General features: G+C 35.2%; 1 protein-coding gene across 1 annotated transcript in view; it reads right to left on the reverse strand.

Annotated features, from left to right (window-relative positions):
* The window catches only part of PACRG (parkin coregulated), a 533,956-nt gene that overhangs the window by 435,603 nt on the left and 79,271 nt on the right, over nucleotides 1–19,082 (reverse strand). The window lies entirely within an intron of this gene.

Genomic DNA, 19,082 nt, shown 5'->3' on the forward strand with positions numbered 1-19,082 from the left:
GACGCAGACGTAGAAATGGACTTGAGAACACGGGGTGGGGGAAGGGTAAGCTGGGATGAAGTGAGAGAGTGGCATGGACATATATACACTACCCCATGTAAAATAGATAGCTAGTGGGAAGCAGCTGCATAGCACAGGGAGATAAGCTCCATGCTTTATGTCCACCTAGAGGGGTGGGATAGGGAGGGTGGGAGGGAGACACAAGAGGGGGGAGATATGGGGATATATGTATATGTACAGCTGATTCACTTTGTTATAAAGGAGAAACTAACACACCATTGTACAGCAATTATACTCCAATAAAGATGTTAAAAAAAACACAACAACTAATTCACACTAAAAAAAAAAAGTATATTATGTCGTGAATCCATCAGATTGTGTCTCCAAAAGCATATAAACATATTTTGCCTGTAGTCCAGTCGTTACCTGAATTGGAAGCTTGTGTTTTGTGTGACCCACATAAAGATAATAGGGATATGACATTTCTGTACCCAGATGTGTCTGCTCATGTGTATCTCATCATTTCTTGCTTGTTTTTCAAATGTGCTTACTAGTAATGATTTTGTTTTTTTTTAAAAAGTGAAAGGGGACATAAAATTTAAATGTGCTTGGTTATTTAGGCTTCCTCTCATTTAAATGTGAAAAGTACTTTTCACAAAGGAAATATGTATTTGCGTATGCTCATAAAATACTTATGTTCAAATATACAAATCACAGTCATTTATGATCCTTTAAGTAGTCTTTAAGTAGAATAAGAACTTAAAATATAATTTGTTAATTCATTAGTGTTGGATTATAACTTTGACACCGATTTTCTGTAATTAACAGGTCTTCAAAGCACACAATTTATTTGGTTGTTTTCACTGTATTTTTTCTTTGACATTTCCTTTTTTTTTGATATTGCTACATTTTTAAAAGGGAAAGGCATCAAGTTAGGACTCTCATCCTAAAAAAGAATTTAGACAATATTACCAAATGGCCTCTGCTTAAATGTCACTTTATTAAAGGAGTCTCCTCTTACTACCCCATAAAACTGTATCCTATCCTCCCATGATTATCTCTATCACCCAGCTTTATTTTTCCTCATAATATTACCATTTAACAGTTTCTATATTTACTTGTTTGATTGTTTATTATCTTACTACTATAATACAAGTTCCATGAGGACAGATTATTTGTCTGCTTTATTCATTGCTATGTTTCCAGAGTCTAGAACAGTGCCTGCCACATAGTAGGCATTCATGTAATGTCTATTCAATAAATGGATGCTTCTTACTAAACTGCACGGACATCAACTAGATGACACAGAGTTAAAAACATCACATACATAAGAATACAATTTCAAGATGATCAGAATACTGGAGTTTAAATAAACTAATTCTATTTTCAGCAATAAGTAATGTTCAGTGACCTGATCCAAAATAGGTCCCAAAGGAACAACAAACTACAGTCTGTAAGGAAATATAAAAATAAACAGCTATGAAAAGATCTTTGGGGCTTGAAAATAAAATTAAAAATCTGTCTCAAATAACTGTCCTAACTCTTGGCTCTTGAGGAGATGAGTAGATGAAAATTCTAATTGCTATTGTATTAAACAAACAAAATGTGTAAAATGTAAAAATATAGTATTTTAGTGAATTATTTGAAACACCAGCTTTAAAATATTTATTCATGATATATCAGGGGCTATGGTAAGTCGAAGTTAAATAATGCTCTGCCTCCGTCATTTCAAAATCTGCCATCACAAGGGGAGACATGGAAACAGATTTCTATCTTGCTCAACTTTGAGACTAATAATAGGACGTGCTGGTTTCCCAGAGCAGGGTAACTAAACCATGAGTAAAGGTTAAGAGGTACGAAACAAGATGACATGTTTGGGAATCCACAAGAGCAAAGGTTTCTGATGTATAAAGTACAAGACAGAAAATGATGAGAAAAACCAAGGTTATTATTTAAGAAGCCAAATAGTGATATTTTATATTAATAACATGCAAAATTTCTTACCAAAAAAGTTTTGTACAATACTAGCATATTCTGTAGAGGATGTATTCATTGGGTTTAGACATCATTATTTCTGCAAACTGACCTAAATTCTAACATTGTTGACCAGAGAAAATATTACCGGTAATATTGCAACTAGCCAATGCTTTTCCCAATGACACAGAAACAATCATGAGAGTCTTCATTTCTTCTTCATGAAATGAATCATCTGCTAAATTGCTGCTTGAGATGTGAAGCTAGTCCCAACTGTTAGTTTATTAAATGTAATAAGTTACAATAATGAAGTGTTAAAATTATAACAAACACAGGCAGAAAAAGCTAGATTCCCAGACAGAATTATAAAAATCTTAACTTTTCTATCTTTTGACTTGTGGTTTTAATATTACCAGTCTAGTACACTAGCACTGCCTGTATTGCATTTTAAAAAATATAAAGAAAAAAGAATAATGTTCATAAAAGAGCAATCTACTTTGTGCATATACAAATACTTCATTACCCAAGAAATTCTTCAAAAATAGAAATTAATAAATCTAAAGTGATTTGTTCTGTGAAGGATAATTTATAAAAAACTAAATCTCTTCAATACAGTGTTATACTTTGTTGATTTTTAAAAAATAATTATGTTTAGTAAAATTTTATACAACTTACTGCACATGGAAAGCATTTAAAAGATGTTTTTCAATTGATGGGCTAATGCTTCCCAAGCGACTCAGTATTACCAGATATAAATAATGAGAAGATATAGGTCTCCTTAGAGTCACCCCATCATCCTTAATTTTCTGGTTAAATTTTACTGAATGAAAATTGAAATCTTAACTCCAATAGAAACAAGATATCTATATAAACACACATACATATGTACACACACACATTATATTTACAAATATGAGAATTAGGGTTGGCACAAAATCTTTATGTCTTTTCCTTGTGATTTTTCCAAGTCCAAATTTTACTACCTTCAAAATAGATTTAGTATTTGTCTGTGTTTGATTATGTGCGCACACACATACACACACACAAAATCATGTAATATAAATTAGCTAATTACAGTTGTTTAAATAAAAGACTTGCATGAGAAATACAAAGAGTATTTTATTTCATCGATTTTCTTAAGTGGGAGCATTTTAGATTTGGTCTTACAATGGAAAAAGGTTGTATCTTAAGATAGTTCTTTCTCTGTATCTAGGATAAGATATTAGGCTAATTGAGAAAACAATCCTATAAAAAGACTTCTGATCAATATGACCATAAAAAGCTATAAAAAGCTGGATGAAAGATTATGAAAATCCATGGCCATTCTCAAAAGTAAGAAAGGCAAATATCAAGTTCTCAGAAATGAAGAGGAAGTGATGGGCAATAACCTGGTGAAGAAAAGTGGAGTCCGATTCACATAAAAATCAGTTCAGAACCCGTACCCGTGGAGAGACCACTTGAAATCACACTTGAAATCAGTATATGTTTCAAAATACAGTATAGAATTTTGGAGTCAGTGATATCTCATTTATACTTGGGATTGCCACAATATGTAGATATATAGGTATGTGGATTGATCACCTCAAGGTCATTTTATAGGTAAAATTTACTATTTGTCTATATAGTAATAAATAGACAAGTAGGAGGAAAAATCAAAAGTGTCAGGCGACTGCATTCACTGAAATATATACAAATTTATGAACTGATAGAAATTTTGTAGAGCCTCACGTTTTAAATATTTGTCTACAAAAATTATTTGAACCAAATAATTAAAGTAGCAAATGTTAAACACACACTGAATAAAGGATTAAGAATTTATGAGACACCAGGGATGCACATATACAGAGGAAAAGCCATGTGAGGACACAGTGAGAAGGCAGCCGTACGCAAGCCAAGGAGGAGGCTTCAGGAGAAACCAGTTTTGCCGGCACCTTAGTCTTCTTGGACCTCCCACCTCCAGAACTGTGAGAAAATAAATGTTGATTCGGCCCAAAAAAAAAAAATTTATGAGCTATGCAAGAGGAAGCAATTGAAGACTTGATATGTACCCTTTGGACACTTCTCAGTTTCTTTGTTGGATAGTGATCTATTCTAGCCAATAAACTTCTTAGGACCAGAGTCCATATCAAGCAGGCTACAGAGCACATCACTGTGTCTCACTTATTATAAATATTCAATTCCTTTATTAGTAGATGAGTCACTGTTGCCTGGGCATTGATGAAATCACATCACTTCTCTGTAATAGAATTCAGTCCAATAATGGACAAAACTAAATAGGACTCTGTTATTTTAAACAGCTTCTGGACAAGAGTCTCTGACACAGTGTCTCCCAACATGCCATCAAATTACCTATGAAGATGCAGAAAAAGAGGAGAACATAACATGTAACTGAAAACCAGGTATAATAATGAATGCACAAGCAGGAAGAAAAGGAATTTCTACAGATGAAGAGTACAATGGAACTGGATTGCAAAACCACTGTTCATGGTCAACTTGTATTTTGCAACCAGAGGCACCCATCCTAAAGCTGGTAGGTGTTTTTCTTGTTTTTTTTTTTGAATCCCTCCTACACTTTCTGCCCCCTCAGAAACATAAGGTCTAGAACAAACTCCACTGAGGGGTGGGCGTGGAGTAGAACAGTATCCTGCTGCTGTGAAGTACTTGCTTTTTAAGACAAAGTGCGATCTTTTCCATTCTCATCCCCATAAGTATCACACCCACATCCAGTCACAGCCAACTCTCAGAAAACAATTGAACAGGAGTAGGGACAGAGACCCCTGGCAGCACACTGCACTGCATCCTAGAAAGTGGTGTGCCCCACAAGCAAAATGCTACAGGTAAGGGCAGAGAAAAACACAGCTGAGTATGTGTGCATTTCTGGGATTTGCCTACTCCATCTATATCACTGTCAGAAGTCACAGATAATTCCTTTTTATGCCTTTTTATGCCAACAGAACAGAACCAGTTGAAGCATGTTCATACCGGACACTAGGGATTGGCTGAGAGCTTGGCAGTCCACCTAAATATACCTGATAAGGAGAGCTCACCGGTCTCCAAGCAGAGAATGAATGAGGTCAAGCACAATGACATGTTCTAAGTCTTGGCAAACACCAATTCTAGATTGAGGTAAAATTGAAAATAATGGGTTTTATAAATATCCTGCACAGAAAGGAAACAGAATATCATCTTATAGACTTAGATGCTGAGGAAGCCCCTTTAAATGCACTACTTTAGTAATCAGTGATTTTGAGAAATGGCCATGCTCAAGTGTTCAAGAAGCCAAATCTTTATGAAAGAAGAGCAGAAATCCATATGATGAAAATAGGCAAAAGCTAAAAAAATGAGATTTGTACCATTAGGGAACAATCAGACATATCTGCAAGACATAATATATACAAAATGTACAATGATGCTGATAATAGTAGTGCTCATTATAGCAAAATACTGAAGAAAAGCATTAATACCTAAGGAAAGCATTACTATCCAACAATATGGAATTGGTTAAATTATGGAGCACTCTAGAGCTTCCCAAAATGATTTTTAAAGTGCATATGCAAGTTATGACTTGTAATTACTTGAAAAAAGTTATGAAGTATGAGTGAAATGTTTTATAAAATTTGCATACATACATAGATTTGCGTATGAGAGAAAAAAGGGTCTGAATAGTTAACACTAATAATGCAAAAGAGGCTACCTCAGGGTTGTGGGACTATGGTTGATTCATATTTTTATTTTTGCTTATCTGAATTACAAAATACAGATAAAATATCAGAACATTTTCTGTGATAAACTTATTTGTACAATAATTTTTAAGCCAGTATGTACAATGATATGAGTCAGCAATACAAAGATTTGCAAGATTAGCTATAGCAGTGGAAGTAAAATTTGAACTTGAGGCACTAGTAGACAAATTGTTACTAAAGAAAATAGAAAATATAAGAAAGCTCTCTTATAAGTTTTTTAAAAGTGAATAAAAAGATAAAAATATTGAGGGAGACAGTGATAGAAATGACAGGATAAAATATAAGTTTACAGTCTACACATATTTGTTCTAAGAAAGGATTTAAAAATTGTAACAAAAATAATAATCAAGTAAGTAGACAAAATAAGCTTACTATATTAAAGAAAAGCTCAATGAAAACAAAAAATAAGCATGGTAGCAACTTCTAATTATACACAAATAATGCATTTACCCAGACTGTCAAACAAAATAAACAAGCAAACAAAAACAGATCAAAGGGATAAAAATCACACTGGCCTTAGTTTCTCAGCAATTATATGTTAGAATATAATGGTGTTACGTTCTTCAGAGATTTGGAGGGGGACAGTTGTAATTTAAGAATGTTAATTTGAATCAAATGTGTTTCATGTATGAAAGTTGAAAAATTATATTTTCAAGATAGTCAAGGATTCAGAAATATTCAACCCATGTACCTGTTTCTTATAAAATTCCCTAAACATATACATGAACAGAGAGAGATGAATCTAAATAAGAACTCAAGAAAGGGGAATTTATGGCTTGAAGGTTTTATGAGTTTTTACCTTATTCAGACTGGAATGCAATCTCGGAAATTCTTCAGGATTTTTTCTTGTAAGGGATATGCCTTAGATTGAAGGCAGAGACTGATTTTATAGTGATTCTGTTGACTATCTTTGTTCATTTTTTTATACTTTTCCCAATAGTAAGAAATGTGTTTCATATTCAATAAACCTTTTTCTTAATATCTCTTGCTATTCTCCAAAAATATATTAACAACATGTTTACAGTGGCGAATCCACTAACGTGGTTGGCATGGTAGCTTCAGAATTGCTTAAGGAGAAGCCACATGTACCTAGCCCAAAGCAAAGCTACACAGAGACACATATTGGCACATATTTCTTCCAAAGGCCTTGAGTAATGACCACTGGAAACTTTAAAATGCATATTAAACTATGGTTATCTATTTCGTTGTTGCTCTTGTTAAATTTGACAAAACTATTCATTATTAATACTCTTGTGGCCATTATGTCCATTATTAATCTCCTCTTCTAATTAGGTCCTTGAATGTTCCTTTGGGTTCCTTAAAAATCATCATATGCAAACTCTTAGAGGAAAACATAGGCAGAACACTCTATGACATAAATCACAGCAAGATCCTTTTTGACCCACCTCCTAGAGAAATGGAAGTAAAAACAAAAATAAACAAATGGGACCTAATGAAACTTAAAAGCTTTTGCACAGCAAAGGAAACCATAAACAAGACGAAAAGACAACCCTCAGAATGGGAGAAAATATTTGCCAATGAAGCAACTGACAAAGGATTAATCTCCAAAATTTACAAGCAGTTCATGCAGCTCAATATCAAAAAAACAAACAACCCAATCCAAAAATGGTTAGAAGACCTAAATAGACATTTCTCCAAAGACGATATACAGATTGCCAACAGACACATGAAAGAATGCTCAACATCATTAATCATTAGAGAAATGCAAATCAAAACTACAATGAGATATCATCTCACACCAGTCAGAATGGCCATCATCAAAAAATCTACAAACAATAAATGCTGGAGAGGGTGTGGAGAAAAGGGAACCCTCTTGCACTGTTGGTGGGAATGTAAATTGATACAGCCACTATGGAGAACAGTATGGAGGTTCCTTAAAAAACTAGAAATAGAACTACCATATGACCCAGCAATCCCACTACTGGGCATATACCCTGAAAAAACCATAATTCAAAAAGAGTCATGTACCAAAATATTCATTGCAGCTCTGTTTACAATAGCCAGGACATGGAAGCAACCTAAGTGTCCATCAACAGATGAATGGATAAAGAAGATGTGGCACATATATACAATGGAATATTACTCAGCCATAAAAAGAAATGAAATTGAGTTATTTGTAGTGAGGTGGATGGACCTAGAGTCTGTCATACAGAGTGAAGTAAGTCAGAAAGAGAAAAACAAATACCGTATGCTAACACATATATATGGAATCTAAGAAATAAAAAAAAAAAAAGGTCATGAAGAACCTAGGGGCAAGACGGGAATAAAGACACAGACCTACTACAGAATGGACTTGAGGATATGGGGAGGGGGAAGGGTAAGCTGGGACAAAGTGAGAGAGTGGCATCGACATATATACACTACCAAACGTAAAATAGATAGCTAGCGGGAAGCAGCCGCATAGCACAGGGAGATCAGCTCAGTGTTTTGTGACCACCTAGAGGGGTGGGATAGGGAGGGGGGGGGGAGGGAGGGAGACGCAAGAGGGAAGAGATATGGGAACATATTTATATGTATAACTGATTCACTTTGTTATAAAGCAGAAACTAACACACTATTGTAAAGCAATTATACTCCAATAAAGATGTTAAAACACACACACACACACACACACACACACACAAATCATCATATGAAACACAGTTTTAACAAAGCTAAAAACACACATGCAGAAGACAGACTGAACTAAAACAATATACTGAAAGTGGTTATCTTCGGATGAATGTTATCTTATGTATACATTTTATTCATTTTCAAAATTTTCTAAAATAATCATCTATTATTTTAAACTATAACAAAGTCAGAAAATCTAAGAATAAGTGCATACAATTTTCATATACCATACAATGACAAATATTTTTTTACAAACTATTATATATACTATGATCACAACTGGGAAGAAGAAAGATAAGACAGAAATACTTTGAAAAATGTTAACAGTTGCATTCAGTGAATGGTGGAAAGATGATTGATTCATGTATTCCTTCTACTTTTCAATATTTTTTATTTTATAAAATAAAATGTATATATTTCATATTGAGAATAAACCTTTATAAGCAATAATAAGGATAAAAATTTGTATTTTTTACATGAGTTTAGCTGATTATTCTACCAGAATTAATTTTTGCATACAACTTTCAAAGCCAGGATAACCTTCTTTTGATAAAGGTAAAATATAATTTCCTGAAATTTTTGCCTCAAATATGTATTAAAATTGATATGATTATTTATTAATACTTTATTTAGATTTTACCTGAAAGAAAAGGAGAAACTTTAATATAACTTCAGGGGGTTGAAAATTTACTAAGTATCTAGAAGCCTCAAATATAAAGAGACACTGACCACTCTAAATAAAAACATCAAACAAACATTGATTTTTTTTTTTACTCTCATGCCATCAATCTGATTCCATTTGTCATCTGTCAAAGAACTTTTGATCTCAAAAGTGCTTCAGTAAAGAGATGGGCTATGTGACAAGTGATAAGACAGAGAGGGAACCATTCATTAAATTACTAATTGGAACAGATATGGAATTTCGCCCTCCGGGCAGATACAGAAAAAACGTCAAAGCCCGACTTGTGTCCCCAAACCAGACTTTCTGAAAAGCAGCAACACACATTTTTCGTTTAAAGATTGGAGTACTGATATTTCTGAGATGGCAACATGTATCACTGGGCGGGTGGCAACAATCCCACTTCTTCATGGGAGAGTGATAGGGTATCTTAGCTGTGGCACCCTTGCGCTGCAAAGACCACGCCTACTTTTCAACAGCAGGGGGTTGCGTAACTTGAAAAGCAGGAGTGATTTGTTTTTCTTCTAGATGTCAGTCCACTGAGATGAAACTTACAGCACTGCTTGTTTCTCTTGGGATGTGAATTGTCTTTAGCCGATGCCTACCAAATCACTGTCACATAGCAGCGGCCGACCTTTCTTTTCAATCTATGCACTTTCCAGGAGTTATAAATCAGTTGACTTTCAAGCTCGATGAGATGGCATATGCCCTAGTTTGAAGAACAGATGGAGGCTTGGGGGAAAATTGTTTCTGCAGGCTTTCTACAAGCAGCACTGCTCCATAAAAGTGAACCATTCACACTAATTTCTCACATAAATTATATAGGCAGCAGGGAGCACCAGCCCATTCAGCAGAAAATCTTTCATCTAGCTTTCAGAGGTCATCTAACCAATTTAAATTAAAGTTATTTCTGATACATGGCTGTATTTTCATGCTGTACCCTTCTAAGACATAGCAATTCACATCAAATAAAAGAATGGCATTAATTGTTCATGCAGTCCCCTCCTCCAAAAAACATAGAACAGCACAGTAATTGCCAGGAGATTATTTTTTTCAAGACTTCTAGAATAAGCTCTGTCTATTAATTAATCACAGAGGAATTAATAGTGGAAATGTGGCAGCTCTCTTGTAGAAAAATCAGGTAAATTGTCACTTCTCTTGTAAAATTTGCCTTACAAATTCTACTAAGGCCTGTTATCCAAACTCAAACTTTGACAGTTATCAAAAGAAACAGAAGCCCAGGACAATTCCATGAATGCATTCATTCTTCTTCATGTGCAACAAATTATTCAACTCAAATAAATTTGCTTATAAGATTTTAAAGATCAATATCGATTTTGCCTAACGGGGTAATAGATACGGCATTAATTTTTTGAATCCTTAAGAAACTGAAACATTAAGAAATTGAAGGCACCAGAGGACTAAATTATTAATCAAAATTATAGAGTTTTGAGACAATATACTGAGGGTTAATGGATTAGGTATCATATCACAGTGTGACTTACTTTAAAATGCAGTAGTATTTACAGATAATGAGCTATCATGGTTTGGGGCTGATCTTAATTGTAAGAAAATTAGTGCACATTTCAATAATAATTATATTCATAAATGTTTTTCCTGGTAGGAAATTATCAGTTATGTCAATGAAAACAGTCACACTGACAGAGCTATTTATAGTTCATGAATACAAATGCCTCTAAGAACTGAAAAAAAAAAAAGAGAACACTGGAGGAAAAAATTCTGAATAGAGTCACATATGAGTGTTAGCAACTAGGGGGTCGATACAGAATTGAAGGTATAGTCCAGCCACCATCAGCAGAAATTTTTAAAACAAATTTAGGCATTTAATTAACTTAGGCACAGCATTTCTTTACTTGGATGTCCAGACTGGACATACATTTTGAGTCATTTAGAAAGAAAAACAAACTTGTCATTTTGGAATTTAAGAAATTTAAGAAATCAGTAATCATTGGGAAAGCATTACGTATAACCTAAGCCTTTTCAAGGTAAAAGTTCAACCTACAGAAACTATTGCATATAACTCTGGACTGTGCATTCAAATTAACTTGCTGGTGCTGATCTTCTTAATTTGCTACCAGAAGACTTGGCCTCTATGGCTAATTTCTAATCAATGTTTGTTCTTTGAAGTATTTCGTGAACATCTCAAAATATAGATATTTTAGTAATTGTGAAACAAACTTTCTTAGACCTCCCAATTAAAAAGAGCCACACCAATCATTCAGTACATGGTCATCACAGATGAGAGTAAGGCCTAGAGAGTGAGACGCGTGGTCGCGAAACAGTGTCTAGAGAAGCAAAACCAGTTGCAGGATGTTTTACATTCATTCAGTACACATCACTGGGCACCAACTCTGTGCCAGATACTCTTTCAGGCATAGCACTGGGATAAAGGAGTAAACAAACTGGAATACAGACAGAGTCCCTGCCTTTGAAGTCTTTAGGATATGTCATTTTCATTAGCCTTGCTATTGGCTCCATTGTAGACCCTATCTGGTTTTCATTTTCTCTCATCTTTCCTATTATATGCTAAATTTCTGTATTTTATAGTTCTTTGTAAAACAACTTAAAATCTTTTAGTATTAAAGTGGGATAAAACATATAAATGCATACACATATTACTTATTGGTTAAACAAATGTCACCACAACATTGCCATATGAGGGGTTATAAGGTGCTGAGAGGGGGGGTTTGAGGCAAAGTACAAGTCCATTTTGAGCTTTTCCCTTTTTGAGACAGTTTGAAAGTTTGCGATTTTAGTCACATTTGTCATAGGGTTTTCACTGTATCTTGATTTGGCTAGACAGTTAATGTCTATTTCTTATTCAAACCTTTCTAATATCTGGAACATCCTTAAGCATGATCATAAGAAATTTAGTGGAAAACAAGACGCTCAGTGCATGCCCGTGCATGTCACATTCTGTCACGTAGCACGGTATCAAGGACAGATGGAGAAAGGTGATTTCCACCAATATCTGATGCAACAAAATGTCTATAAAGTAAAGAAATTTAGAGACACCTTAGTGGAGTTGTAGCTGTTTTCATCTTAGTTCATCAGAATAACTGAATGGTTTATAACACCATATAGTTATTTTTTAAAATCCAATGTGACTATTCTTCTCCAACTCTTTCTCCCAAGGTCTACATTGAATACTATAAAATAGTATTCTCGCACAATTTTAAAAAATGTCTTGGAATTAGAATTTATAATAAAACAGTGAATTTCATAGTGCACCGATGATTCATAGTTTGCTCCTCATTAAGTGTGTAAGTAACAAGTAGTATTTCAAGTTCTTTTGAGTGACTACTTGAAGTGATTTCAGATTCCTGCCCCAAATAGGGAACTAGAATGGACTCCTGGCTCCTTCTCCTGGGGAAACGAGGGGAGGAAATGTGGATTCTGGGAAGTAACAAAGGGAAGGAAGGAGGAAGGAGAAAGGGAAAGGGGAGGAAGAGGAGGAAGGAGAGGAGAAGGAAAATAGTGAGGGTGGAGAGGAGAGGGGCAAGGGGAGGAGGAGGAAGGGAAGGAGAAGGGAAAGTAGAGGGAGGTGGGGGAGGAGAAGGAAGGAGAAGAAGATGAGGAAGGGGAAGAGGGAGAAGACAACTCCTCAGGAGACCTGAAGGTTGTCTTAAACTGATGGGTGGAGAATGTCTAGTGGCAGAAGCGAGAGGATAGTTCCCAGAAAAGCGGTGTAAACGCCCACATAATTTTATATTCTCCTATGACTCGTGCTTTAATGCTTGACTTTGGTGCAATTTAAAGCTCCCTTCCACCAAAGGACCACATTCTACACTTATGCCTTGTTTCAACCCTCCTTTTTTGTTATTATTATGTTTTATTGGAGTATAGTTGCTTTAAAATATCGTGCCAGTTTATACTGTAGAGCAAAGTGAATCAGCTACACATACATATATATCCCCTCCTTTTTGAATTTCCCTCTCATCTAGGTCACCACAGAGCACTGAGTAGAGTTCCCTGCGCTATACAGCAGGCTCTCACCAGTTATCTACTTTATACATAGTATCAATAGTGTATATATGTCAATCCCAATCTCCCAGTTCATCCCACCCCCCCTCCCCCCCTGGTATCCACATGTCCGTTCTCTACGTCTGTGTCTCCACCTCTGCCCTGCAGACAAGATCGTCTACACCAATTTTTTCAGATTCCATATATATGCGTTAATATATGATATTTGTTTTTCTCTTTCTGACTTACTTCGCTCTGTATAACAGTCTCCAGGTCCATCCATGTCTCTACAAATGACCCAATTTCATTCCTTTTTATGGCTGAGAAATATTCCACTGTATATATGTACCGCCTCTTCTTTATCCATTCGTCTGTTGATGGACATTTACGTTGCTTCCATGACCTGGCTATTGTAAATAGTGCTGCTATGAACATTGGGGTGCATGTGTCTTTTTGAATTATGGTTTTCTCTGGGTATATGCCCAGGAGTGGGATTGCTGGGTCATATGGTAGTTCTATTTTTAGTTTTTTAAGGAATCTATGTACTGTTCTCCACAGCGGCTGTATCAATTTACATTCCCACCAACAGTGCAAGAGGGTTCCCTTTTCTCCACACCTTCTCCAGCATTTATTGTGTGTATATTTTTTGATGATGGCTATTCTGACTGGTGTGAGGTGATACCTCATTGTAGTTTTGATTTGCATTTCTGTAATAATTAGTGATGTTGAGCATCTTTTCATGTGTTTGTTGGCCATCTGTATGTCTTCTTTGGAGAAATGTCTAGTTAGGTCTTCCACCCATCTTTTGATTGGGTTGTTTGTTTTTTTGATATTGAGTGGCATGAACTGTTTGTATATTTTGGAGATTAATCCTTTGTCTGTTGATTCTTTTGCAAATATTTTCTCCCATTCCAAGGGTTGTCTTTTCGTCTTGTTTATGGTTTCCTTTGCTGTGCAAAAGCTTTTAAGTTTCATTAGGTCTCATTTGTTTATTTTTATTCTTATTCTCATTACTCTTGGAGGCAGGCCAAAAAAGATCTTGCTGCAATTTATGTCAAAGAGTGTTCTGCCTAGGTTTTCCTTTAAGAGTTTTATAGTGTCTGGCCTTACATTTAGGTCTTTAATCCATAATTTTGGAAGTCCTAGCCATGGCAATCAGAGGAGAAAAAGATATAAAAGGAATACAAATTGGCAAAGAAGAAGTAAAACCGTCACTGTTTGCAGATGACATGATACTATACATAGAAAATCTTAAAGATGCCACCAGAAAACTACTAGAGCTCATCAATGAATTTAGTAAAGTCGCAGGATACAAAACTAATACACAGAGATCACTTGCATTCCTATACACTAACAATGAAAGATCAGAAGGAGAAATTAAGGAAACAATCCCATTTACCACTGCAACAAAAAGAATAAAATACCTAGGAATAAACCTACCGCAGAAAACTATAAGATACTGATGAAAGAAATCAAAGACGACACAAACAGATGGAGAGATACACCATATTCTTGGATTGGAAGAATCAATATTGTGAAAATGACTAGACTACCCAAAGCAATCTACAGAGTCAATGCAATCCCTATCAAATTATCAATGGCATTTTTCAAAGAACTAGAACAAAAATTTTACAATTTGTATGGAGACACAAAAGACCCTGAATATCAAAAGCAATCTTGAGAAACAAAAATGGAGCTGAAGGAATCAGGCTCCCTGACTTCAGACTATACTACAAAGCTACAGTAATCAAGACAGTATGGTACTGGCACAAAAACAGAAATATACATCAATGGAACAGGATAGAAAGCCCAGAGATAAACCCATGCACCTATGGTCATCTAATCTATGACAAAGGAGGCTAGAATATACAGTGGAGCAAAGATAGCCTCTTCAATAAGTGGCGCTGGGAAAACTGGACAGCTACATGTAAAAGAATGAAATTAGAACACTCCCTAACACCGTACACAAAAATAAACTCAAAATGGATTAAAGACCTAAATGTAAGGCCAGACAGCTCTCCTTTAAGTAGAAGAAGTTGAGACAATGTGCCGAAAGCTCTGCAAGTTTGTATGACACTTCTTCTGTCTCCAGAATGTCCTCTAGGTAGAGCCTCACCCCACCCCACACTATGCTTATAAAGGGGTATGACTCATATCACAAAATTACAGGAGACTGAATAATGGAAATTTAAGGTGTGGAAACACAATTTTTAAATGTCCATTGTTCATGCTGATTATCTGCTTTGTAACTTATTCAGAAGGGTTGGCTCTTGATCAACTTCTGTTGCTTGTACTCTGGATACTGAACATATCAGCAACAGAACAAAGTCATGTTTCCTGAAAGTTAGTAAAGTCAAGAAAATGCAGAAAAGTAAGTGGATTAATGTTTAGAGCAATTAGTATGCTTTGTAATGGATTCAACCATTCACAATCAAGAATTCTTCAGCTGTATTTAGAAAATGCGTATTTAAAAATAAAAAAGTATGCAGAGCTTGCCTGGTACATTTCATAATCTAGATTAAATCTATCATCTTTCATAATCATTAACTTGCCACCGATAAGTATATAGAAAATTTGACTACAAATATTTTACAAAACTTCTTTCATGTTAACCAAGGAATGTATAAGCCCAGCCATGACAAAGATGCACATATCAGTCTTATTTTTTCATTTTAATAAAAATTCTTACATAGCTATAGTCTCCTATCTGGCTAGCAGGTTCAGGCATTTATTTTTGACTGTCATTATCTTTTTCTTGTGCTAAATGATTTATTTTACTACATCCTGAATATTTAGAGATTACATATTTACTTAGGAGAATATCTAGAGATATGGCAATAAAAAAAGTAGGCAGTAAAGAGCCTTCATAAAATCCACAAACACAATGAGGAGTCCATCATAAGACAGGAAACCAGCTCTAAATCTTGGGCATTTAACTTTTTTTTTAAATTAATTTTTATTGGAGTATGGTTGCTTTACAATGTTGTATTAGCCTCCACTGCACAACAAAATGAATCAGCCATACACATACAGCTATCCCCTCGCTTTTGGACTTCCCTCCCATTTAGGTTACCACAGTGCATTAGGTAGAGTTCCCTGAGCTATACAGTATGTTTCCATTTTATACATAGTATCAATAATGTATATGTGTCAATCCCAGTCTCCCAATTCCTCCCACCCCACCCCTTTCACCCTTGGTATCCATACATTTGTTCTCTACTTGACTGTCATTATCTTAATGTAGAGCAGCACTGTCTAATATGGTAACCATGTGGCTAAATTAAAATTAATTAAAATTTAAAATTTAGTTCCTCAGTCTCTCTGGGGACATTTCAAGTGCTTAACGGCCACATATGGCTACTTGTAATGTATTAGACAGTACAGATGGAGAACATTTCCACCACTGCAGAAAGTTGCATTAGACAGTGCTCGGATCTTTAGTGATACCGCAAGGAATATACTAAACTGCACGGATTGTGGCATTTGGTCTGCCCTGTTGTTTTGACATGTGGAACAAATGACCATTTCATGTGCCCTAAACTATGATGGTAGCTCAGGATGTGGGGTTGAGAAACCTACCCTTGCGAAGACATTTGCCTGTCTCTAACTCTTACTTCTACGTTCTGACTTTAGTAAGTCATTTATTAAGTATTACCGTAGTAGAGTGCCTTTATTATTTCAAGGATATATGGTGATATCTAATATGGTGATGATCAGGTCAGCTAATCCAGAACAAAAAGAGGGGGAATTTGAGGTCTTGGGCAGGGATCCTCTCTCAGCAACTTCACAGACTGGAATGAGCCTGAGATGCTGGGGAAGTCTTCATCAGGGTTTAGGGCAGTGACTTCTTGGTCTTTCAGGCCTCTTGAAATTCTGATAAAGGAAATGGATCTCCTTGCCACTTAATTATACACACCATTTCAGGTACTCACCACCGCCCTTGGAGCCCCAGGGGTGTCACAGGGAGTGTGGAGAGAGGACAGGTATTTTCCTGGGAATCAGAGATACTCAGGAGCCTTCAGCAAGGGGCGAGCTATGACATGAGATGAGAAGTTTGCTTGACCAGGGCTCTGTCCACACATGGCGAAGTACAGTTCAGGGTCTGGGGTTGTTCAGTTAGTTTGTTCTTGTGGGGTGCATGCGGAGCCCTGCACCTTCAACATTCGAGGTCCCTTCCTTAGAAATGGCATCCTAAAAGAAGGCCTCTGGTCTTACCAAGTACCAGACTTTCCCCATAGTACATGTGCCAAGGAATAAATATGAATATATTGAGAGACTGCTCACAAGCCTGTGCTTAATAATTTTAATGTTTTATCTTCAACATTACAGTAGTACAATTGAAATCCGGTTGATAAAGCTTTAAAAGGTAGAAGTCTACTGGTTATAGGATAAGATGTTTCTTTAAATGTATGCTATTATCCTACCAGTGGCAGCAAATAAATTGCTTCCTCTTTATTCTGACTTTTTAGCTTGCTGAATCAGTACAATAGTCAATAGTAGCTTAAAAGAATTAATATAGTTATAAGAAAGAAAAGCAATTTATATCCCATCTGACTGTTGGATTATCAAAGATAAAGCAAAATGATTCATCCTATATTTTTATTATTTTCAAGATGAATTTTTTCTAGTCTCTTGACATTTCTAAAAATTACTCATACGATTATTCAAACAGGTCAGAAAAATCTATGAATTCTTTTTATTGATAGAATTTTTATGTGCTAAAATTACTTAAAACACCAAAAATCTACTCACTTTTTATAAAGAAATATGGCATATTCTTTTACTCAAAAGGAATCAAGTTCTTAAGAACCTGCACTATGTTATAGTGAATGAATTGGTACATAGACAAACAAACACAAAATCCATCTAACTAATCAAATACAAACAAAACCCCAAATTAAAGTTTTTAAGAATAAAATATCTAAATTAGTTATACTTGCTATAAATTTTTTCTCATTATGCACATTTTCACATAACAAATGCAAATTTTAAGAGAGATGATTAAAACCAGGATAATAATGTCCTTCATTCTCCTAAAAAAATTATGACAAAACTTAATAACAAGGATATCTTCAGATTTCTCTTGCCAATTTTTAATAATTCTAAGTTCAATAACTGGATATCATGTGACTGCTCAAGATTTCAAAATGTTTGATAATTATATGAAAACATTTAAAGACATACTAGAAATAATGCAAACAATTCTTTCAGTTTTTCCATAAAAGAAGGAAAAGGTTAATTTTAATGAATTTCTAAGCTATTTACTTTGATGAATTCTACACTTTGATCATTTTTATTTTTTAACATAAATTTATTTGTTACTAATTATAAACAATCCTGACGTTCACCCTTCAGATACTACTGTGGGACTTTTTTATTACATGGATCAATTGCTAAATTTAAAATGATATTTGGCAAAGCCTTTTATGTTCCTTAACCTGATGTGATGCTCACACATGTGCAACTGCTTTTCTTTCTTTAGGCAGAGAAGCCCTTTTAGCTGATAAATATCACCCAAAGTAAAGTCCTTGATAACAAAAAATAATTAAATAGCAGAAGCTGGTTAGAGATCAGCATTCATTTTTCAAATTAAATGTAAAAGCCTTCTTCAGTTAAGAGATTGGCAAGTTTTTACAAATAACATCAGTGAACCTTTTAGAAAGAAACAGCCACATTAAAATGGAGTCATTAGGCAATACATTTATTTTGAAACCAATTAACCTTTTGTCAGAAAAATGTCGGTGCTGTAATGGTTTCAGCGCCGGAGGTCAGCCTCTAACAGGGCACGTATGACAGCCACTGTGCTGGCTGACACGTGCTGCAGACAGAGAGGAGAGGGAGGCAGTGAGAACCGGCCTTTTTTTGTATTCCACACTGCATTTCCAGGGAGCAGACAATCTTGACCTATCCATTCAGGTAATTAAAGCTTCCATTTGGAAGTGTCCTGCAGGAAGGTGAAATGTGGGGGAGATAAATGGCTGTTGTTCTTTGTATCCAGCCACCAGTTCCATAATTTGATGGACTGCCTGAAACAGGCTGGGATGCCAGGTTCTCATAAAAATAGAGAT

Source organism: Eubalaena glacialis, chromosome 12 (assembly GCF_028564815.1).
Source record: "Eubalaena glacialis isolate mEubGla1 chromosome 12, mEubGla1.1.hap2.+ XY, whole genome shotgun sequence".
Lineage (NCBI taxonomy): Eukaryota > Metazoa > Chordata > Mammalia > Artiodactyla > Balaenidae > Eubalaena > Eubalaena glacialis.